Source organism: Saccostrea echinata, unplaced genomic scaffold (genome assembly GCF_033153115.1).
Source record: "Saccostrea echinata isolate AGI-Se365-2 ecotype Australia unplaced genomic scaffold, CSIRO_AGI_Sech_v1 ptg000030l, whole genome shotgun sequence".
Taxonomy (NCBI): domain Eukaryota; kingdom Metazoa; phylum Mollusca; class Bivalvia; order Ostreida; family Ostreidae; genus Saccostrea; species Saccostrea echinata.
Window position 1 is genome coordinate 19,827,679 of NW_026889779.1, and position 18,649 is coordinate 19,846,327.

Here is an 18,649-nt window from a genome sequence, read left to right on the forward strand (position 1 = left end):
AAGCTGTTTTTAAATGATTTCAATATATGAATGAAGTGTAGAGTCGTCATTGTTACTCTAGCCTCTCCTTTGCCATGTCTTCTGAGAAAGTAAAGAGAGAATTGGAAACGAGGGTGAGGCACATCTGCAAGGAGGAGGAATAATGGCATTTAAATCGAGATAACCTTCATTTACATTCATGTACGTTGGTTCATCATCATTCAACGACACCGTTTCCTCCGTATTCACGTAAATAGCCCCATTTCATTCACATAAATTGATTCCTCCGATGTAATTGTTTGGACACATGATGGAATATTATCCAATTTCTGAACCGGAGTAGTTGATCTATTGTGACGATGTAGTGTTTTTTCCTGAATTAAAGTGTCTGTGACAGGTACCCTTTGGTTCTGGTCATTGAATACTCTTAAGGTAATATAAGAATTCCTGTTTGACTGAATGTGTTCTGGCTCTGTGTTTTCGTGAGGTGTTGCAAGTGGGTTGTAATTGTTTAGAATAACATCGAGTTGAACATTTTTTGGCATGCTGAATCTGTATAATAAAAAATGTTGCACAAAGTACATCTGGGGTTTTTTTGATTACAAGTAGAAAAAAGCATACAAACACAAAACAGGAAATCTTTCATTTGTTTTCAATGAAATTCATATTATTTTCATGAATCAGAAAAAAACAAACCCTGGTTTGGATTTATGTGATCTTATTTTCGCTGAGAGGAAAATGACAAAGACAAGCAGCACAATTCAGCCCCCTACTGCGGCAGAGAGGATCAGGGGGAAATAGGGATGGTAAACGTTTATAACAGAGGGGGGAATTGCTTGTATTACCAGCTCAGTTGAGGTTCGTTCTCTTGAGTTGGTTATGAATTTTTCTATAATATTTAAGGGAATGTGTAACCCTTTGGCCTGCAGTGTCTCTGAAGAAGAAAAATACATTCATTTTCATTAAAAGAAAACTAGTTTCAGTCTTATTTTCTGTAAATATGAATCTGTAAGCACAAATAAGAAATTCTAAGATATTCTTAACGGCAAGGGTGACATATATAGGATTGTGTATAAAAATTAAATTATGTTGATCGAATCTGTGTATATGTAGATTATATCAGAAAAAACAGAATTTATTACTATGAACAATATAATAATGATATTGATAATATACAATAATTAATAATATTTTCTGTGTCATAATTCTTATGAGGAGATAAAAAATCATCGGTCTACCTGATGAATTCGAGGTATAGTAAACTGTTAGTGTTCCTTCGATCGCAGCACCTTTTCTCTTCTTTCAGAGTCCCAACGGGGTATGGATCTCGAGGGGATAGTCTAATTGGTAAAAATGCAGACACTTAGACGAATTTATTTTTAATCCTTCAATGTCAGTAACATTCAAAACCCCACACTTAGAGCACCACTCTGGATAAGAACATTGAATACTTTGCTCGTCCATTTTCAAATGCGGAAATATTTTAAAATGACTATCTCTTCCTCATATTTCCCAAAAAATTTTTTTGTAATATATTTTGGGTGAATATAACTATGTAAAGTGAATATTTATTTTGAGTGCCTATATAATTTGATGTTGTTGCAGATTTGAAATCAAGACTATAAACATTGTGTTTGGATATTGCTAGTACATTTTTATTAAACACGCCCACTTCTCGTTTAAAGGGAGTTTAAATCAATTCTAATATTGCATTGATAAAATGTATACACTCATGTTTCTAAATTAAAAGAAAACACCATTATAAAGAAGAATTCCATAGAGAAGTTTAAGTCAATTTAAAAGAGATAATAAATAACTTCTCATGTACAACGTTTTACAAAATAAAATCAGTGGTTGTCTTTATGGAAGAAATTTAGAATAATTAAAACTGAACACGGTTCGTAAAAAGAATTTCTCCGCCATATTCTTTTATTCAGTCGTTATATTTGAGGACCCCTATATCCGTTCACTTAGTCACGGTTCAGTGCAATCAGTTTTTACCTGTATAGACGAATATATGCTTTATAGCTATTGTAAAACACTTCGTGGAGACAAAAGTAACTGGTTGCTTCTTCCCCAACGGGAAAGAAAGATACCAAAGAAACTTACAACAATTGCACAGGACAGTGCAGGATACAAACAAACACAAATACCCGAAAAATGCAATAAATTGCAAACAAATGTAACGTAAGGCAACCAGCACAAACACGTATCGTCACGTCACGCCGGTACCTGTGACAATAAAACAGTCAGGTGTAACGAATGCAAAGGATATACACCAGTGCTGATATGGGTGAATGAAAATGGCGTATGCGTATATACGAGTCATGTTCAGCTTTAAGTCTTACTGGACAAATTTTTTTAAAATTTGTAGAAAAAAATCTTTTCTTGAGACTTATAAAGCAACTTTCAACTTAAAGATTAAACGGTGAATGAATTTCGGGGGTTATATGCGTGCGCAATCTCGAAAACAAGAAAATACCATGAATCAATGGGAACAATGAATTGGCGAGACATGATCAAAAAAATACATCATATGAAAATAAAATTGTATTTGTTGATTATAGTATTTGCATTCCTATAATTTAACCATTATGAGCCATCATATTACTAAAAAATAGGAATTGTGCCTTACTAATATATTTGTTAAATCAGAAAACAAATCTGAACAGGTTTTGCAAAGTAATTGTAGTTCGTGAGCTTTGAAACGGAGACATAAAGCCTAGTTTTTCTTACCATAAAGCAGAATAATTCCTGGCTGAATTTTATCTTAATCTTTTGATAGAGCGTTTAGACTGGAGAAACCAATTTCCAACCAACAGCCCTGCTCCTAATCAATTAATTCTGCTGACTAGAGTTTGTTATAAAGAAGCCATTTGTCATACTCGTTGGGGAAACCTTGTGATCAAAGGACCCATATGTGATTGGGGACTTTCTGACCAAACTTAGGGAAACGGACAAATAAAGTTAATCTTTTTCCTTTTTATTGGTTCTGTAATTGGAATGCCGTGGGTTTAAACCCCAGCCGCGACTGACCTAAGTCGATAAAAAATAGGTAGCAATTGTTTCTGTGGCAGAGAATAGTTTTTTTGTCTATCAAAACGTTTGACTGACGGTTTCCTCAATACTGAGCTGCTTTTAAAATGTGCATTGGAAAATTTTAAATTCTCTCTACATGTAATAATAGTATGGTCTAGTCCCTTGAGGAATTTGAAGCTTTTAGGAATAAAACATGTACAACTTACACAATGAGCCCTAATAATGGCACAAGGACAATCTCAAAATTTCATGTAAATTAGGCCTATTTTCACTATTTCGCCGGATCCGCAACTGCTTCCAGGCCCGTGCTAATGCCCTAAGCTACCATACAAATTGCAGACCGACACTTGTACATACCATTGAACAGCAAGAGATAATGGCTCAACCACCTCGTTTTCAAGCTACAATTCGTCCTATGAACCCACCCCGCTTTTCTGGTGAAATACCGGAAGAGTGATTTTTTATCTTAGTTTCGTATTTCTCGTCCATATCCCATTAACAGAAGTAGTGACACTAAAGTGTCATATATCAATAAAATATACAAGGCCACCAATTCCCTCCAAATGCACACATAAAATATTCCAGCAATAAAATTACCTATAATATACATTCAAACCTTAGGTTCCTCTATTTTTTCTAATTTTTGACCCGTACTTAATCCGAAACTATCCTCTGCCACCTTCTTTGCCAAGCGCTCGGCACTTTGAAATTAAAGTTATGAGTTCTTCGGATGAGACTTTAAAAACCGAGGCCCCGTGACACAGCAGGCGTTGGCACGATAAAGATCCTTTAGTGATCAATTACCCTGAGTGCTGAGTAAAGGTCTAAATTTGAAGTCCTTTTCATATTTATCGTGACGTATTTTAACAAGTGAAAAATTCTCGAATGAGACGTAAAACGACATATATTGTACAATCGATCAATCTATTGACAAAGAGCAGGGGAAAAGCTTTCTTAAGAAAAGACAGACTGTGTATTGAGAGTTATATGTACTCATTGGAGGATCTAGTCTAAGCCTAAAGCATATTGTATAAAATTATTAGAACTGAACTTTGGATGTTTCCTAGCCAGTGATTTTGAAATGAATATACAATAAGTGCAAATAATGCACGTTTTAATTGGGCAACTTTTGTCAAATCTATTCTTTTTCAATATGGATTTCGCAATGTGTTGGTTTATAAAATGATCCAGGTCATAATGATATTTTCCCTTTATATTCCTTTGAGAAAGGTCAATAGACTGTCCTTACCAATCCTGGAATGAGCAGATTACTGATGCAGCTAAATTTTCATTTTATGTTTTGTTTTACAAGCAGCTTTTCTGTGAGTATTATTAATCATGTTTGGATATACTTTGTTCTCCTTCCGGTGTTCTCGCCCCCTCGCCCTACTTTTTTTTGGAGAAGGCAGACGTATGGGTCTAAGAAAACCAGAAAGGCGGTGTTAGCTTTGTAATTAAAAATCCACTGAAAATGAATTGAATTTTCTACTGGAGTCACCAATACTGTATGAACTGAGAAAAAAATCTTACCAAGTTCTTGCCTTGCATTTAACTTCCAACATATACAATGAATGATAAAGTTTGTAGAGAAAGGCTGTTTAATCTTAAATATGTTAAATAAACTACCTTTATATATTGAAAAAGCACTGGCATTTAGAACAAAAGCAATGTCAGTATAAATAGTTAGTTAATCAAATATATATTTAATGTGTGTGTTTTTATATGCAAATGTATTTTCTTATATTTTCTGCACTACTTGTTTATAACTTAAATATGGAGATAACGAACATGATTAAAGCTCCTAAGTCCATTTAAACAATACAAATCATCAGCAGAGTAAACACTGACCTCTACAACATCAGAGACGGGATCAGGTGCCATGGAAGAGTGAGCATCCCCTGTCGACCGGTAACATCAGCCGTCTGCTTCTTGTCATGATCGAAAAAACCGGAAAAATCCGTAAACAATTCAGTGTGTAAAATGGTCTAACAATTGGTATGAAAAACGTCACGCAGCATTCGACTTAATGATAGATTACACTTACTGACAATGTCATTGTATCGACCATAGAACTTGCAAAACAATGATTGTTGATATCCCTGTTTCATCGACTTGTTTTTCAATAGCTAGTCTCGTTTTAGAAATTGTTCGTACGTAGAGCATGCTCTTCCGTATCGAATCCACTGGGAAAACCCAATATGCGGGTGATGAGGTATACTGCTACACAAGTAAGGGAAATTGACGACAGAAAAATTGAAATCACCGCAGTTATCATAAAGTTTTGTTGTAAGATTAATATTAACGTCTTTTTCTAGAAAAATATCCAAATATGAAAGAGATATGCCAGTCAGACTTTGTGGTACATGCATCTTTCAATTTTAAGTTCATTGGGATATATCGAGTCGACATATGAATGGATATAACTTTTGGTAATTGATACTACGTCGCTGATATATCTAAATGTCGAGTTCAAGGCCACAGAAAGTGTTTTTTTCTCTTGTCCCTGAATAAATTCTGCTCTCCCGCATGGCGCAGTGCTTAGAGCGTCTGCTTTGGACTCGCAAAGTAAGGAGCTGATCCTTACGTCGCGGGTTCGAATCCCACTGTTGGACGTGGAGACCGGTCCTTCGGATGAGACCTTATAAACCGAGGTTCCGTGTCGCAGTAGGTGTTGGCACAAAAAAGATCCCTCACTGCTAAATGGCCCTTGGTGCCGAGTACAGGTATAAATTTGCAGCCCACCAACGGCAAGTGGTGGTGTCTCCATATGAGTGAAAAATTCTCGAGAGGGACGTTAAACAATAAACAAACAAACCTTATGAATAAAAAGATTGATCTGCTAATAAGGGGGGGGGGGGGGCAATTGGTTCCCATGGGAATTCCGACAAATATTTGTATATATATAATATTATTTGCAATGTTCAATGATCATATATTACCAATAAACATTTCTTATCTTATCTACATGTCTTTCATCTTTTCTGAAAATCATGAAATTTTTAACTAAACATCACAGATTTTCCATGTGCAAATTGAAATCAAAATATCTTTTTAAATTCACCAAACAGAATGATTATTTTGTAATTTAAATGAATAACAATGTCAACGCTTAATATCGGATGTGTTTACTCAAGTCGTATTCAAACAAAGGGTCATCAGTTGTATACATCATCGACGTAAGCCTCTGTCCGTAAGTGTTATTCTGTGGTTTTTCAGGCAGATCTATCCTTTGGCTATGATTGTCTGTAGCCCCTTTAAGGTCATGCGCTCTTTCAAGATCATGCAATGGAATGTTGGGTTCCATAGTATTTGATGGCTGATGATGGTCTTTATCTGTAGAGGTGATAAATAAGGTTTATTTCATCCCAATATACTCAAGCAGGACGTTTTAAATTTTCTGATTAGTGTCTAAAAAATGTATAGAGTTTTTCATAAGTGTCAAGTTTCAGAAGCTCATACGTATTTGTTTAATTGCGCTAAATTTATCATAAAAACATTTATGTGAATTTACTAAAGACCTTGACGATTCTTGCTGAAATAATCAGTTGGTATCTTATTTATTCATTTTTAAATAACGGCTATGGCAGAATATTGAAAAATAATTTTATGTTAATGGCTTTCGACAATCTTGTTTTAAGTCCTTTTTTTTTTTTTTTTTTTTTTTGCAAATTTTATGATCAATATAATTATCTTGTTTGCAAATAAATGTACAGCATATCCTTGGCCGTATTTATTTGATATACGTTTCTTTCTTTATGTTTGACCGTGTTACGGGTTAGTATTGTACAAGATTTATGAGATAGATCACTGTTCCATATCTTCACCTTTTTTATTCAAGAACTAGAATACAATTCCAAAAAATTTAAAAATATTCAATATTTATAAGTTGGTAAATGCAAATTTGTATTTTATCTGTTACAAGCAAAGATATGCCATAGTAGACTAGTAGAAGGTCCCAGAATATGTAGAAGATGACTTATTTTATATTTGTTGCAAAAACAAGACTCCTGAAAACAGCAAGACTTTTGTAAAATTACAGAGCAGTTATCCTTTTAAAGTGTGATTTCAGAAGTTTGTGTCAATGATTTGATTTATAATGATAATATCTCAAATATTATCTCTGGATAAGATATATATTTTCTTTAGGTTTTAATTTTTTTTTTTCAATAAAAAAATAAAATGTATTATAAAGTGTTTTATGAGTATGTCAATAGAAAGAGACAAAATAACTAGTATGTGCTACGATCATAAAGATATGTATATATAATATATTTTGCGGATAAAAAAGTAAGATGATATCATTACAAGGTGACTGTGGGAAAATTGAGGGGTGGAAATTAAGTCTCAAAAAGTTGAGATTGGGTCTATAATAATGTGTAAGGAAATGGTATTTTGTAAGAAAATTAGAAACAATTATTTTAGTTTGGGTTGCTGTGGGTTGCATGGGGATCGTGAATTAATGCATTCTTAACGGGATGAAGAACTTAAATTAAGTTGACCCTCTAGTTACAATTTCCGTACGAGATTCAAAATGATAAAGCATACCTTTCATTTTGTTCCTGCTTATTAAACATCTGCAAAATAGTCACTAAGCATATTATGATATGCAAGGTGTTTGAAGGAAAAAACCAAAATACTGTATGAAATAATCAGAACTTATATAAAAAAAAATTAGAAGTACCGTAAAAGGTAACCCGCCAACATTGTTGTAGTTATAAGACAAATTCCGATTACAACAACTGTTATGACGATCATAGATTGGATAAAATTATTTTCGACAGTTGTTTCTATAAAAGAACAAGATGATTACAATGTAATTTTAATTTTGAGTATTTCTTCATATATTCTTTAAAAAAATTATTATACTCAAAATTAGAAATACAATATATACTTTTTACATTTCAAATATTCACAACACTTTGATATAATGCATATTCTTTTACTTCAAGATTATTTCTGACCATGTGTTCTAGATTGTCCTAAGGTTCATGCATCAAATACTAATACTAATAAAGTATTACTAATAAAATTTAGATTAAAAGCATCCAAAATTCGTGTCCTTAATTTTTTTTTAATCTTAATTAAAAAATCAAATTGATTATTTTTGGTTTTGTACTAATGTTATAATAATAATAATGTGTATTAGCTACGTATTTTAATCGAAAGAGATATCATGAACCATTTATATGAAGCATTTGGGGAAAACATCAATCGTCAAATGATATTTTAAAGTGAAGCTCAAGACTGGCGAGTATGAAATATTCATGCTTCTACTAGTATGTAAAACTTTCTAAAATTTAGAAAAACGATACTTATTAACATTAGACAACTCTCATTTTTGGTTAAGGATTTCCCTAGTGATACAATAAAGTACATAGTCTGAAATCAAGTATGCTTAAATTCTTAACACTGCAGGAGTGAAATATGATGTCTCAATATACTTTCAGCGTATGATCCAGGTTTGAATTAAATCACTTCCCAGTCACAAATGTTTCACAATTATCACAAATCAAAGAAATTATCAAAAATAGTTTTCCTGGCTAAGATTAATAATCCCTTTACCGATTTAAAGAAATCATAAAGTTATGTGAAATATTTGTAAGCATGCATTTCAATATGTGTGTAGTAAAAATAATTTTTATACCTGCAGTATTATTTAAGCAGGAACAGTTAAATCGATCACACTGCTCACACAAATAATCATCTCTACAACCAAATCCACAGTGTCTGGTTTTACATGGAAAAATACATTGCGGGCCGAAGTGTCCATAACAGGCTGAAAAACAAATAATAATAATAATCAACATTTCTTCATATACAGAAGTGTACATGTAAAAAAAAAAGGTGAAAAGATTGGTTTTATCACAATTTATTGTATGCATAGATATTGTAGCTCGCTCTGTGACATACATGTATTTGGTTGCCTTTATCTTTTTTAAAGCTTTTATTATACCGGTTATGCTCTTAAGGGTCCTCCACACACCCCCAGCTTATGTTTTCATATTACAGAGCATTACCATTAGCAAGCATACCAACCTTTAAAAAAACTGGACAAGAATTGAAATATAATTTATATCATTTTTTTTAAAATTCAATTTCATAGATTTTAAGAATTTTTCCCCACCGTGTTTTGATAAGAGCACTACAATTTTTTTCCTAGCTTGTATTATTAAGGTCAGAAAAGAACCACAAAAACTTAATTTTATTAGTCATAATATTTTTTAAGAAATTAATGAAAGTTATAAAAACTAAATATAACTCATTTTCTCTAAGATGAAAAAAAATTAGGGAAGACTCCCGATAGAATAAAGAAACATTATTGAATAAAATCACAACAAAAAATTGAATTAAAATCAAACTTATTAATTTAGAAAAAGATATTTTCAAAATCTTTGGTATCAAAGTTCCTTTTAAGTGTTTTCTTTCCTGTTACCCAGGACTCAAAAACTCTGCATACGTCATCTTACGGAAGTTACTCGTTATTGGCAACTGAGCTGGACAGATATAAATGAGCAAAAATAGAAATGCACACTATTTATCAATATTTATAAACACACAATGAGATAGGCTTTATTGAAACGCACAAATCAGTGTGCAGAAAATATCAACTTTTCACAACAGACTTTGTTGACGATATCGCAATGATTGATTAGTCTGAAAGTATAAATAAACTAAAACGTTTTCTCGTAGATATACTCCTTTTTCTTTCGGTCACGCCGTGAACATGCCATGTGTTCATTGTTTATGATTTTGGTATATCGCTCTCAGTTTACTGCATAATTTTCCATTGACAAGACCATCATCTCTAAAGCGTTTATAAGACTATCTTACAGGCGGTGCCAGGGAAAACTATATAAAACCGGAAGTAAAAGAATTTTTTCACGATAAAAGTCACAAGTCACGGGGTGTTGAGGACCCTTAATATATGTTTGATTAAATCCAGAAATTATAAATGCTTAATAATACTATTTCACTTGGACATTGATCTTCAAAAGAGTAATTTTAGATATACTTATTTAACACATGATATTTTACAGGATGTATTATTCAAAAGTTAGTTAATATCCAGAAAGAATGTAAAAGTTGTGGATGATGAACAGTGATCAATCTCATAAATCCAGTAAACAAAACGAATCGTGAACAGGGCAAAAACACGGACCCCTGGAAACACCAGAGGTTGGTGGTGTAAGCATCAACTGTTGACCGGACACACTCGCCGTGGGTCCTATGTATTCATCAGAAATACATAGTCACAAAACATTAAAAAAAAATCGACAAACATTACATGAGTCATACGACTTAGGTTATACTTTAAAGCTGGAATTTTCATGGGTCCGTGTTTTATGCTCTGTTCACCGATTTGTACTGCTTGTAGGTTTTTGAGATCGATCTCTGTTCGTTATCATCTTCACCTATTTTGTTTTTTAACTTTCTGATAATTTGCATGCTGATAATAATTTTCTACATTGTAACTAATTAGTAACGAAATAACTTTATTCTTTCTAAAGATATATTGGTTATACGTTATAGAAACATGACTTACGAGTACATTCTTCTCCATTCCATATATAATCTGAACAACATTTTATTTCACTGTAAAAAGAAAATATGATTTACATGAAAATTTCACTATAGAACTGTGTTAAGTAATATAAAAAGAATTAATTTTTAACAAAAGATGCTGAAAAAAATATTATATGAGTGTTTTAAGACTATGTCATCTCGATGTATCCCATTGACATCGAAATGAAAGACACCACAAATCTGCCACACCTGCTTCATATTATGTTAAACTAATTATAGGTGTTAATTGCAAACATCAGAACTATATGACTTCAGATTTTCAATAATTATTTTCAACTATTTATCATATTATATTCCAATTTCAGCTGCATAAAGTATATATGCCTCCCAGAAAATTTGTTGTTAAAAGATCATGTTCTGAGTACGATCAATTTTTAAACCAAGGCAGTAGACTTCTGTCAAATAAGATTATATTACAGTATTTCGCAAATTTTCTGGTCAGTATAGGGACCTGGTTTTCAATTACAGGCTGTCGGTGGATCATATGTTGACTGACATGTTAGGCCATTGATTTTACACTAAATTTGACCACAGCTTACTTGAATTCATTCACCTATTCAATTTTGATTGAGGGTTTGTGGTGGTGTGAGGGGATATATACTCCTCCAGGCATCTGAACTCATCTCTTTTTTCCCCGGATATTTTGTGTTTTGCCCAGTTTACGCTTGTATTGTTTATCGGATTTCAGAGATTGAATACCGTTCGTTATTATCTTTTTTTCCCGAGAGATCCACAGGGACCTTAATAGTCTTGACTGTGGAAAAGGTGATTTAGCTTAGTTACTTTCTCTGTTTTTTACCTTCTCTGATAGAAAACTACAAAGACTATGTTTAAAGGGCGATCGTTTGCACTTTAATATTTTTATAAATTTAAAATTTGTTGTGTATGTTTGTTTTTTTTTTCTTTTTTTTTTAATTTTGGTTCGTAACACGTATGAAGACATAGTTAATTGAACGAATCCAAGACTGTCTCAGCTGTAAAAATACACAAGTGTTATAATTTGAATGACATGCACCTATTTTGAAGGGATGCAAAGTTGCTAAGAAATCATCAGTTGCCTAAAAATAGTACAATATCTTGAAGATATGTCGTCCAACTCATAGAACCGTTAAAGATGTAAAAGGTTTGTAATATATCATATACCTAGTAGTTTATCAGCCCTGATACAGGTTTATTGGAGTAGCTGAGGCAGCGTCTAGGAACTAGGGCTGTCTCGCCCTCAGGGCTGAGATATCTCTGTCTCAGCCTGTTGTCAAGGGGCTGTCTCTCAATTAAATTTCAAACCATTATTTTTGTTTCATTTGTGTGAATTAAGAATAAAATTTATATTTATGTTATAAAGAAATATATTTTGCACAATAACATTAGGTCTGAGTCTTTAAAAAATTCTATATTAATGTTACAAATATTGAGAGACTTCTTTTCAAAGTGCGCTAAATGGTAGTACTTGTGATGTAAGAGAGGCAACTCTTGTTTTCTGATAACATCAAAATATCATGCTTTAATTAATTGATTGATTGGTGTACCGTTCGAGAATTTTTCACTCATATAGAGACGTCACCATATACCAGTGAAAGGCTTCAAATTTAGACCTTTACTCGGCACTCAGGGTAATTAAGCAGTAAGGGATCTTTATCGTGCCAACGCCTACCGTGACACGGGGCCTCGGTTTTTAAGGTCTCATCCGAAAGACTGGCAACTTTCACTTCAAAGTGCCGAGCGCTTGGCGAAGGAAAAGTTGCTACCTATTTTTTATCGACCTAGGTCAGTCGCGGCCGTGATTCAAACACACGACCTTCCGTTCACGGAGCGAGCGCTCTACCGACTAAGCTACTTTGACGATCATCATGTTTTGAACAGAAATGGTAGTTAATTTGCTTTGACAGTAACACAATGCCCATTTTTCTCTTTATGTGTCTTTTTTTTAGTTTTATATATATGTTGCACGCAAAGCAAACAGTTACTATTAATCCTCAGCTTGGTCTGTGATGTTTTGTAGGACATGTTGTAACCCGGTTTGATCCAAAGTGAAAGAAGACATATATAAATGAAATCTTTCCAATTTAATTGTGCTTTAGAAAGTAATGTTTCAGAATACCTCTACTAATCTTTTTTAGGACCAAATCAAGCAAACTTTTTCTACACATCACTATTCACTCGGCAAGCAACATGAACACCGAAAACAAAAGAAGATAACTCTAATTTTATCTCTTGCGATAGAATTCTATAAATCTTTTTCTTAATAATATTCTTTGATTGCCTTGGTTTTATGTATATAATTTAAAAAAAAAACCCATCATACCACTGTTTTAATCTCGTCCCTGGTACCAACCTCTAGGGCTGATACCAGAGCCGAAATCAAAACAGCAGTGTGATATTCTATACATCCATTATGAAATAATGTGTATTCATTTTCATAATCATTTGTTAATTATTCATATAATTTTAATAGTTGGTGTATAATTATATTTAATCCCTAAAATATTAATTTTTTAAAATAAAAATTTACTTTTTTGATAAATACTCACATTGTAAATCAGGAAGTACCTGATAATCCCAAAACATTAATTTATTCCTAAAAGCAAAATCTCAACAGAAGTACTATTGATAAAAAAAAACTACTCTCTCTCTCTCTTTCGTTTGTGGGGAAAAGGCATATATCTTAATCAATATTCGTAATCATTTGGGTATGTTCTTCATAATATTAAGCAATGAAAACACTGTGACAAAGACTTTGTGGTATAATTTACAAAAGGGTAGTAGATTGACTCAAAAATTCCTTTGAAAAAAATTGAGCTCATTTGCCTATGTTAATATGTGGGTTTTATTTGAAGAAAAAAGAATTTGTTTTAATAATATTGCTAACTATTGTTCATTTATGACCCCTGGGTCGAGGCCTCTGCTGTTAGTCCCCGAGGGTCTCTCCAGCCCAGTAACTAAGTACATGTCCTTCAGTAGTAGCTTGAAAATACGGATATAAATTTAATTGCTGTGGTAAAATTTAGAAATTTATTAATGCATAGCCTTGATCCTTCGACGTATTTGGCTACAGTCTTTAGCACTCTTTTTTTCAGTTCTTCAAAGTTTTTTTTAATTTATATATTTCGGATTTCCAACGTTTCGGCATGCGCATCACTGAAGAGACATAATTTGTCGAAATACGCATCTGGTGCATCAAGATTGCTACCGTATATTATTTATATTTATAAAGTCTTTCAACGATGATGTTTAAAGAAGTATTTTTGTGATTTTTTATATTCTCTTCATGACCAAATACCCATAAATTAAAACAGCTAAAAATTGTTTTCACAGTGTATTCATTTGCATGTAATTATGTTCTAACCTTCACAGACTGCACTACATTTGATAACAGGGAAACATGCCATATTTTTAATTGATTGATAAGCGAGTGCCAATAAATCATTTTTAAAAAGTTTGAAAAAGTCGTTATATAGTATAACTCAGTAATAAGGAATTCACTTTTAAGGATAATACAGGTTACTAAGAATTTTTTACAAATCATTTAATAGACTTTTCACTGTTCCTTGTACCAATATAAAGAATCTCGGTTATAAGGAAACAAAATCAAGATCACACTGATTCCCTAACGATTTTTTCTGTTTTACTGTAAAGTAGGAGTTTATTTGATACATTATTTTAAATAACAAAATTTCACATTTATCAGACGATGCCTCTCATTTCATATTTTTTAATGCATTTCACACTTTGGAAAGACACGCCAAACTTTAAACAATTATATAAAAAAAAATGAAGCCTTTTTTCAAAAATGACATACCTTCCTTCTTTACTACAAACTCCTTCTTTTCCGACAGTAACTTGTAAAATACTAGATAAAGTCAAAAACAAAACTGCAATCATATTATGATAAAACAGACTAGATTAAATCGTAAAAGATGTACTCAGAAAATGTCGGCATATGAATTTATACCACAATGGTTTTCCTTCAATTTCTCTCATAGAAATTAAATTAATCATATGGCAACTTAAAAACGGGACTATAAAATTGATGCAGCCCTTAAAATACTTGTAAATATTTTAAAGCACATTTAGTTAGTGTTAATCATTAATCAGGAAATGGTGTTAACCGATGCGTTAATCCTCTTTAGCATTGAGTGAAAAATTAAATTTATTTTCCTTATTTAACACAGTTCTATACTACATATTAAAAATTGAAAAAAGCAGTAAGAGGAACTGTTTTAACTTTAAATATTTGATTGATTCCCTGGTTTTTATTTCTCTTTTAATCCATTTTAGAACAATTACAAGAAAGTCAGATCACATGTTCGAAGAGTTGTTTAGTTGATGTACATCTTATTTTATTAGAGCTACAATGATGCTTTTGCTTGGATCAAATACATGTAACTACATTTGTATTTATAAGTGCCTAAGCTAATTACACTATATAATGTAATAATACACAGAAAAAACACATGATAAGGTTTTGTAACACTGAATAAAGGACCAATTTTCCTGATTAACTCTGACCGGTATTTGTCTGTCTGTCTGTTTATCCATTCGTTCGACCATCTGTCTGTAAAATTTACACATCTTAGACATTCTTTCGAGAGAAACACTGGGCTAATTAAAAAAAAAACTATGGCACTAAGCACTGTTGAGTTAAGGCAATTTAACATTTTTTTTTTTCAGATGAAAAGCCGTGTCCCTTTGTAATAAGAGATAATCTTAAAGGGCAGAATGAGTTGGGGTCATTTAAAAATCTTCTTTTCAAAAAACAACTGAGACAAAATAAAACTTATATAACAAGATGTGTTTGTGACTTCTTTAATCTATACTATGTCAGGAAGCTTTCACATATGTTTCATCTTTTCTGGCCCAGTGCTTCTTGAAAAGAAGACTTTTAAATGACTCCACCAAATTTTTACTTTTTCTTAATAATCTACCCTTGGAGGAAGGTGTGGCCCTTCATTTGAACAAATTTGAATCCCCTTGACAGAAGGATACTCTGTGCCAAATTTGTTTGAAATTGGCCCCGTGGTTCTGCAGAAGAAGATGAAATTGTAAAAAGTTTACGACGATGCCAACGACAACGACGACAGACAACGGACAAATTTTGATCAGAAAAGCTCACTTGAGCCTTCGGCTCAGGTGAGCTAAAAATGTTATGCTTTGTCAGGAGTGCAACAGAAAAAAATGTAATGTTGCCAAAGAGACATCGAAAATCTGAAAGACAATTTAAACAAAAAAGAATTTTCAAAGTGTGCAACAATAACTGATATACAATTTAAAACTTTAAAATGTTATATAAATCACAAGCAGCATTAATGAGAGTCAAGTATCTGTGCATACTCAATTAATGTCAGGAGTGCAACATTTGATGTTTTGCTTCCAAGCAAGAAAAAAAATTTATCAGTATATGATTCTCTTATTTTTATTTTGGAAAATAACGACACGAAGAAAATTTTTACCAAATAGATTTATCAATTACAGGGTCTGCCGTGTGTTTCAGATCTATATTTCTATGGTCAGGAGTGCAACACATATTTTTAAAGATTCAAGTTTTATGATGAAAAGAGTGCAACAAAACTGTTTTATAATTATCAATGATATTCATCTATCTTTACTGAAAAATAAATAGGAAAAAAGCTTGATACTATTTGATGTTCAAAACATTATGTCTATCAACTAATTACAGATATTTTACAGTCAATTCAGAGAATAGATTTCATAACTTAACACATATTTTGAAATTAAATGTATATATATATTACATATTGCAAATAATCATGTTTTGAAGTCATGAAAAACTTGCCGTAAATGATAAAAAAAATATCAAAACGACGAACTGATTTACAAACTAAGAATATGGGTTATTGTGTGTTATAATTTTTAAAACAATAATTAATTTATTTTGCATTTTAATACATATCAGATGTCAGGAGGGAGTGCCATACAATAATGTAAATAGGGTCTCTTCAAAATCTTATATTTTTTATAACAAAACCTGTATAATAAAAATTCTTTTTGAGCTTAGATTGAAAGAATATACTTAAATGGACAAATAAGTGATTTTGGAGGAATTTTATTGTTTCATGTTTCTTTTATATTAAATCTTTTAAAAGCAGAATAGAAAAAGTAATGTAAAATAACAAACAAAAAGCCAATTTTTTCCCACATATTCAAGAGAAGAAACTCAATCAAATTTTAGATCTAATCATTTATATCCCTGATACCATTTTGAAGCATAAAAAACTATAATTTCTTTTGATTATGCATTTTAGAAAGTATTTTAGGATGTAGGGATATTTTCTATTTTCAAATACAGTTTCACTAATAAAAATTCTGAAACTTTTTTATCCAATTGTCTATTCTAATGCAACTTCAGGAATTTTATCTAGAATGCATGTGCAATATGATGATATAAGTGGAAAATATGTTGTGGGTAGTTGATTTTTTTTAAAACATTTCATTTTGGTGGTCATTATTTTTTAATTCACCCATATGCACTCGTGAAAACACGTTTACGATTGAAACGAAACTATTTTGCATGCATGTGCATTATCAGCAAGCGTGGAACCACAGTAATTTTTTTTTCAAACTTCCAGTTTCATTTTCTCTGGAACAGTAAGAAACTTTTATACTCTAAACCAATAATAATTTTCTGAGCTCAAAAAGATCGGATCATACAGCTTTTACGTCCAGTGTTTTTAGTCATTTAACGTATGAATGGGCAGAAAGTGCAACCTGTATATACACTTGTACACACCATTTTTTTTAATTAAAAAGACATTTCAGCCAAAAAAGATTTGATAAATAATGTTTACTTTCTCATATCATTTTTTGCTTGAAAAAGTTCTTAATTTCTTATTTTGTGTTTTTTTTTTCTGATTATAATCTAGGAAATCAAAAACAGCCCCTGGAATGCAAAATCTTCAACATCCTGTTGAAAATGAAATATACAGCGTAAGAGAAGCATATTGATTTCTTATTTCATCATATATACAAAAATACATCAATGCATCACAATGAACAATTACATCTTCATATAATTGGATTTGTTGAAAAATTTTGTCCGACATTTTTTTTTTCATTACGATTTCTTTTATATTTAAAACCATTGTAGGATGGAGTTGCGGAATATTCAAGTGGAAGAGACGGCAACTATTGTTAAATCCCTGATCAACACCAAAACAAGATCGAGAGGGACGGAAAATAAACAAGACAATTATTTCATTCTTGAAAAAAATTGAGGCATCATCAAATGCCCGTGAAAAGACTAACAAGACAAAACTTATACTTTCCATTGAAGAGGGTATCTATAACAAGCTTCACGAAAAAGGAAGACAGTCTACTGAAATAGAGGAGAGTGTTTATAGTCACTTCAGCGACTGAAATGAGAATGTATACAGCGAAACAATTCGACGTTAACTCGAAGAAAGATGCACACACTTGTCGTAAATGAAAAGAAATAATTTTTTAATGAAATATTTTTTTAAAAAAGCGGAAAAATGACAAACTTTAAAACAATATTTACTAGAAATCACAAATATTTATAAATATGAAATGTGATACATGGTGTGTAATAATTATTAGCTTTATATTCACTTCCGGTCGCCCGCGTGGCGCAGTGGTTAGAGCGTCTGCTCTAGAGTCGCGAAGTAAGGAGTTAATCCTTTCGTTGCGGGTTCGAATCCCACTGTGGGACGTGGAGACCGGTCCTTCGGATGAGACCGTATAAACCGAGCTCCCGTGTCGCAGTAGGTGCTGGCACGAAAAAGATCCCTCACTGCTCAATGGCCCTGAGTGCCGAGTATAGGACAAAATTTGCAGCTCTCCACAGGCAAGTGGTGGCGTCTCCATATGAGTGAAAAATTCTCGAGAGGGACGTTAAACAACATACAAACAAACAAACAATATATTCACTTCCTGGTATTAGTAAAATAACCAATTGTGAGAAAATGAAATTTTACATATTTTTAAAAAAAAAATGCTTAAATGTATAGGTGCTGATGTATATTGAAATAATGGCTGGTTGTTCCAACCATGAATTAAATGCTATAATCTTGGA

At 32.1% G+C, this 18,649-nt stretch overlaps 1 long non-coding RNA gene across 1 annotated transcript; it reads right to left on the reverse strand.

Moving 5' to 3' along the window:
• Nucleotides 1-354: 354 nt before the first annotated feature.
• LOC133196512 (uncharacterized) lies at nt 355-1,436 on the reverse strand. Its single transcript, XR_009722366.1, has 3 exons — nt 1,218-1,436; nt 676-913; nt 355-531 (listed from the first exon to the last, which is right to left on the reverse strand). It is a non-coding gene; the product is annotated as an uncharacterized LOC133196512 (long non-coding RNA).
• Nucleotides 1,437-18,649: the final 17,213 nt, after the last annotated feature.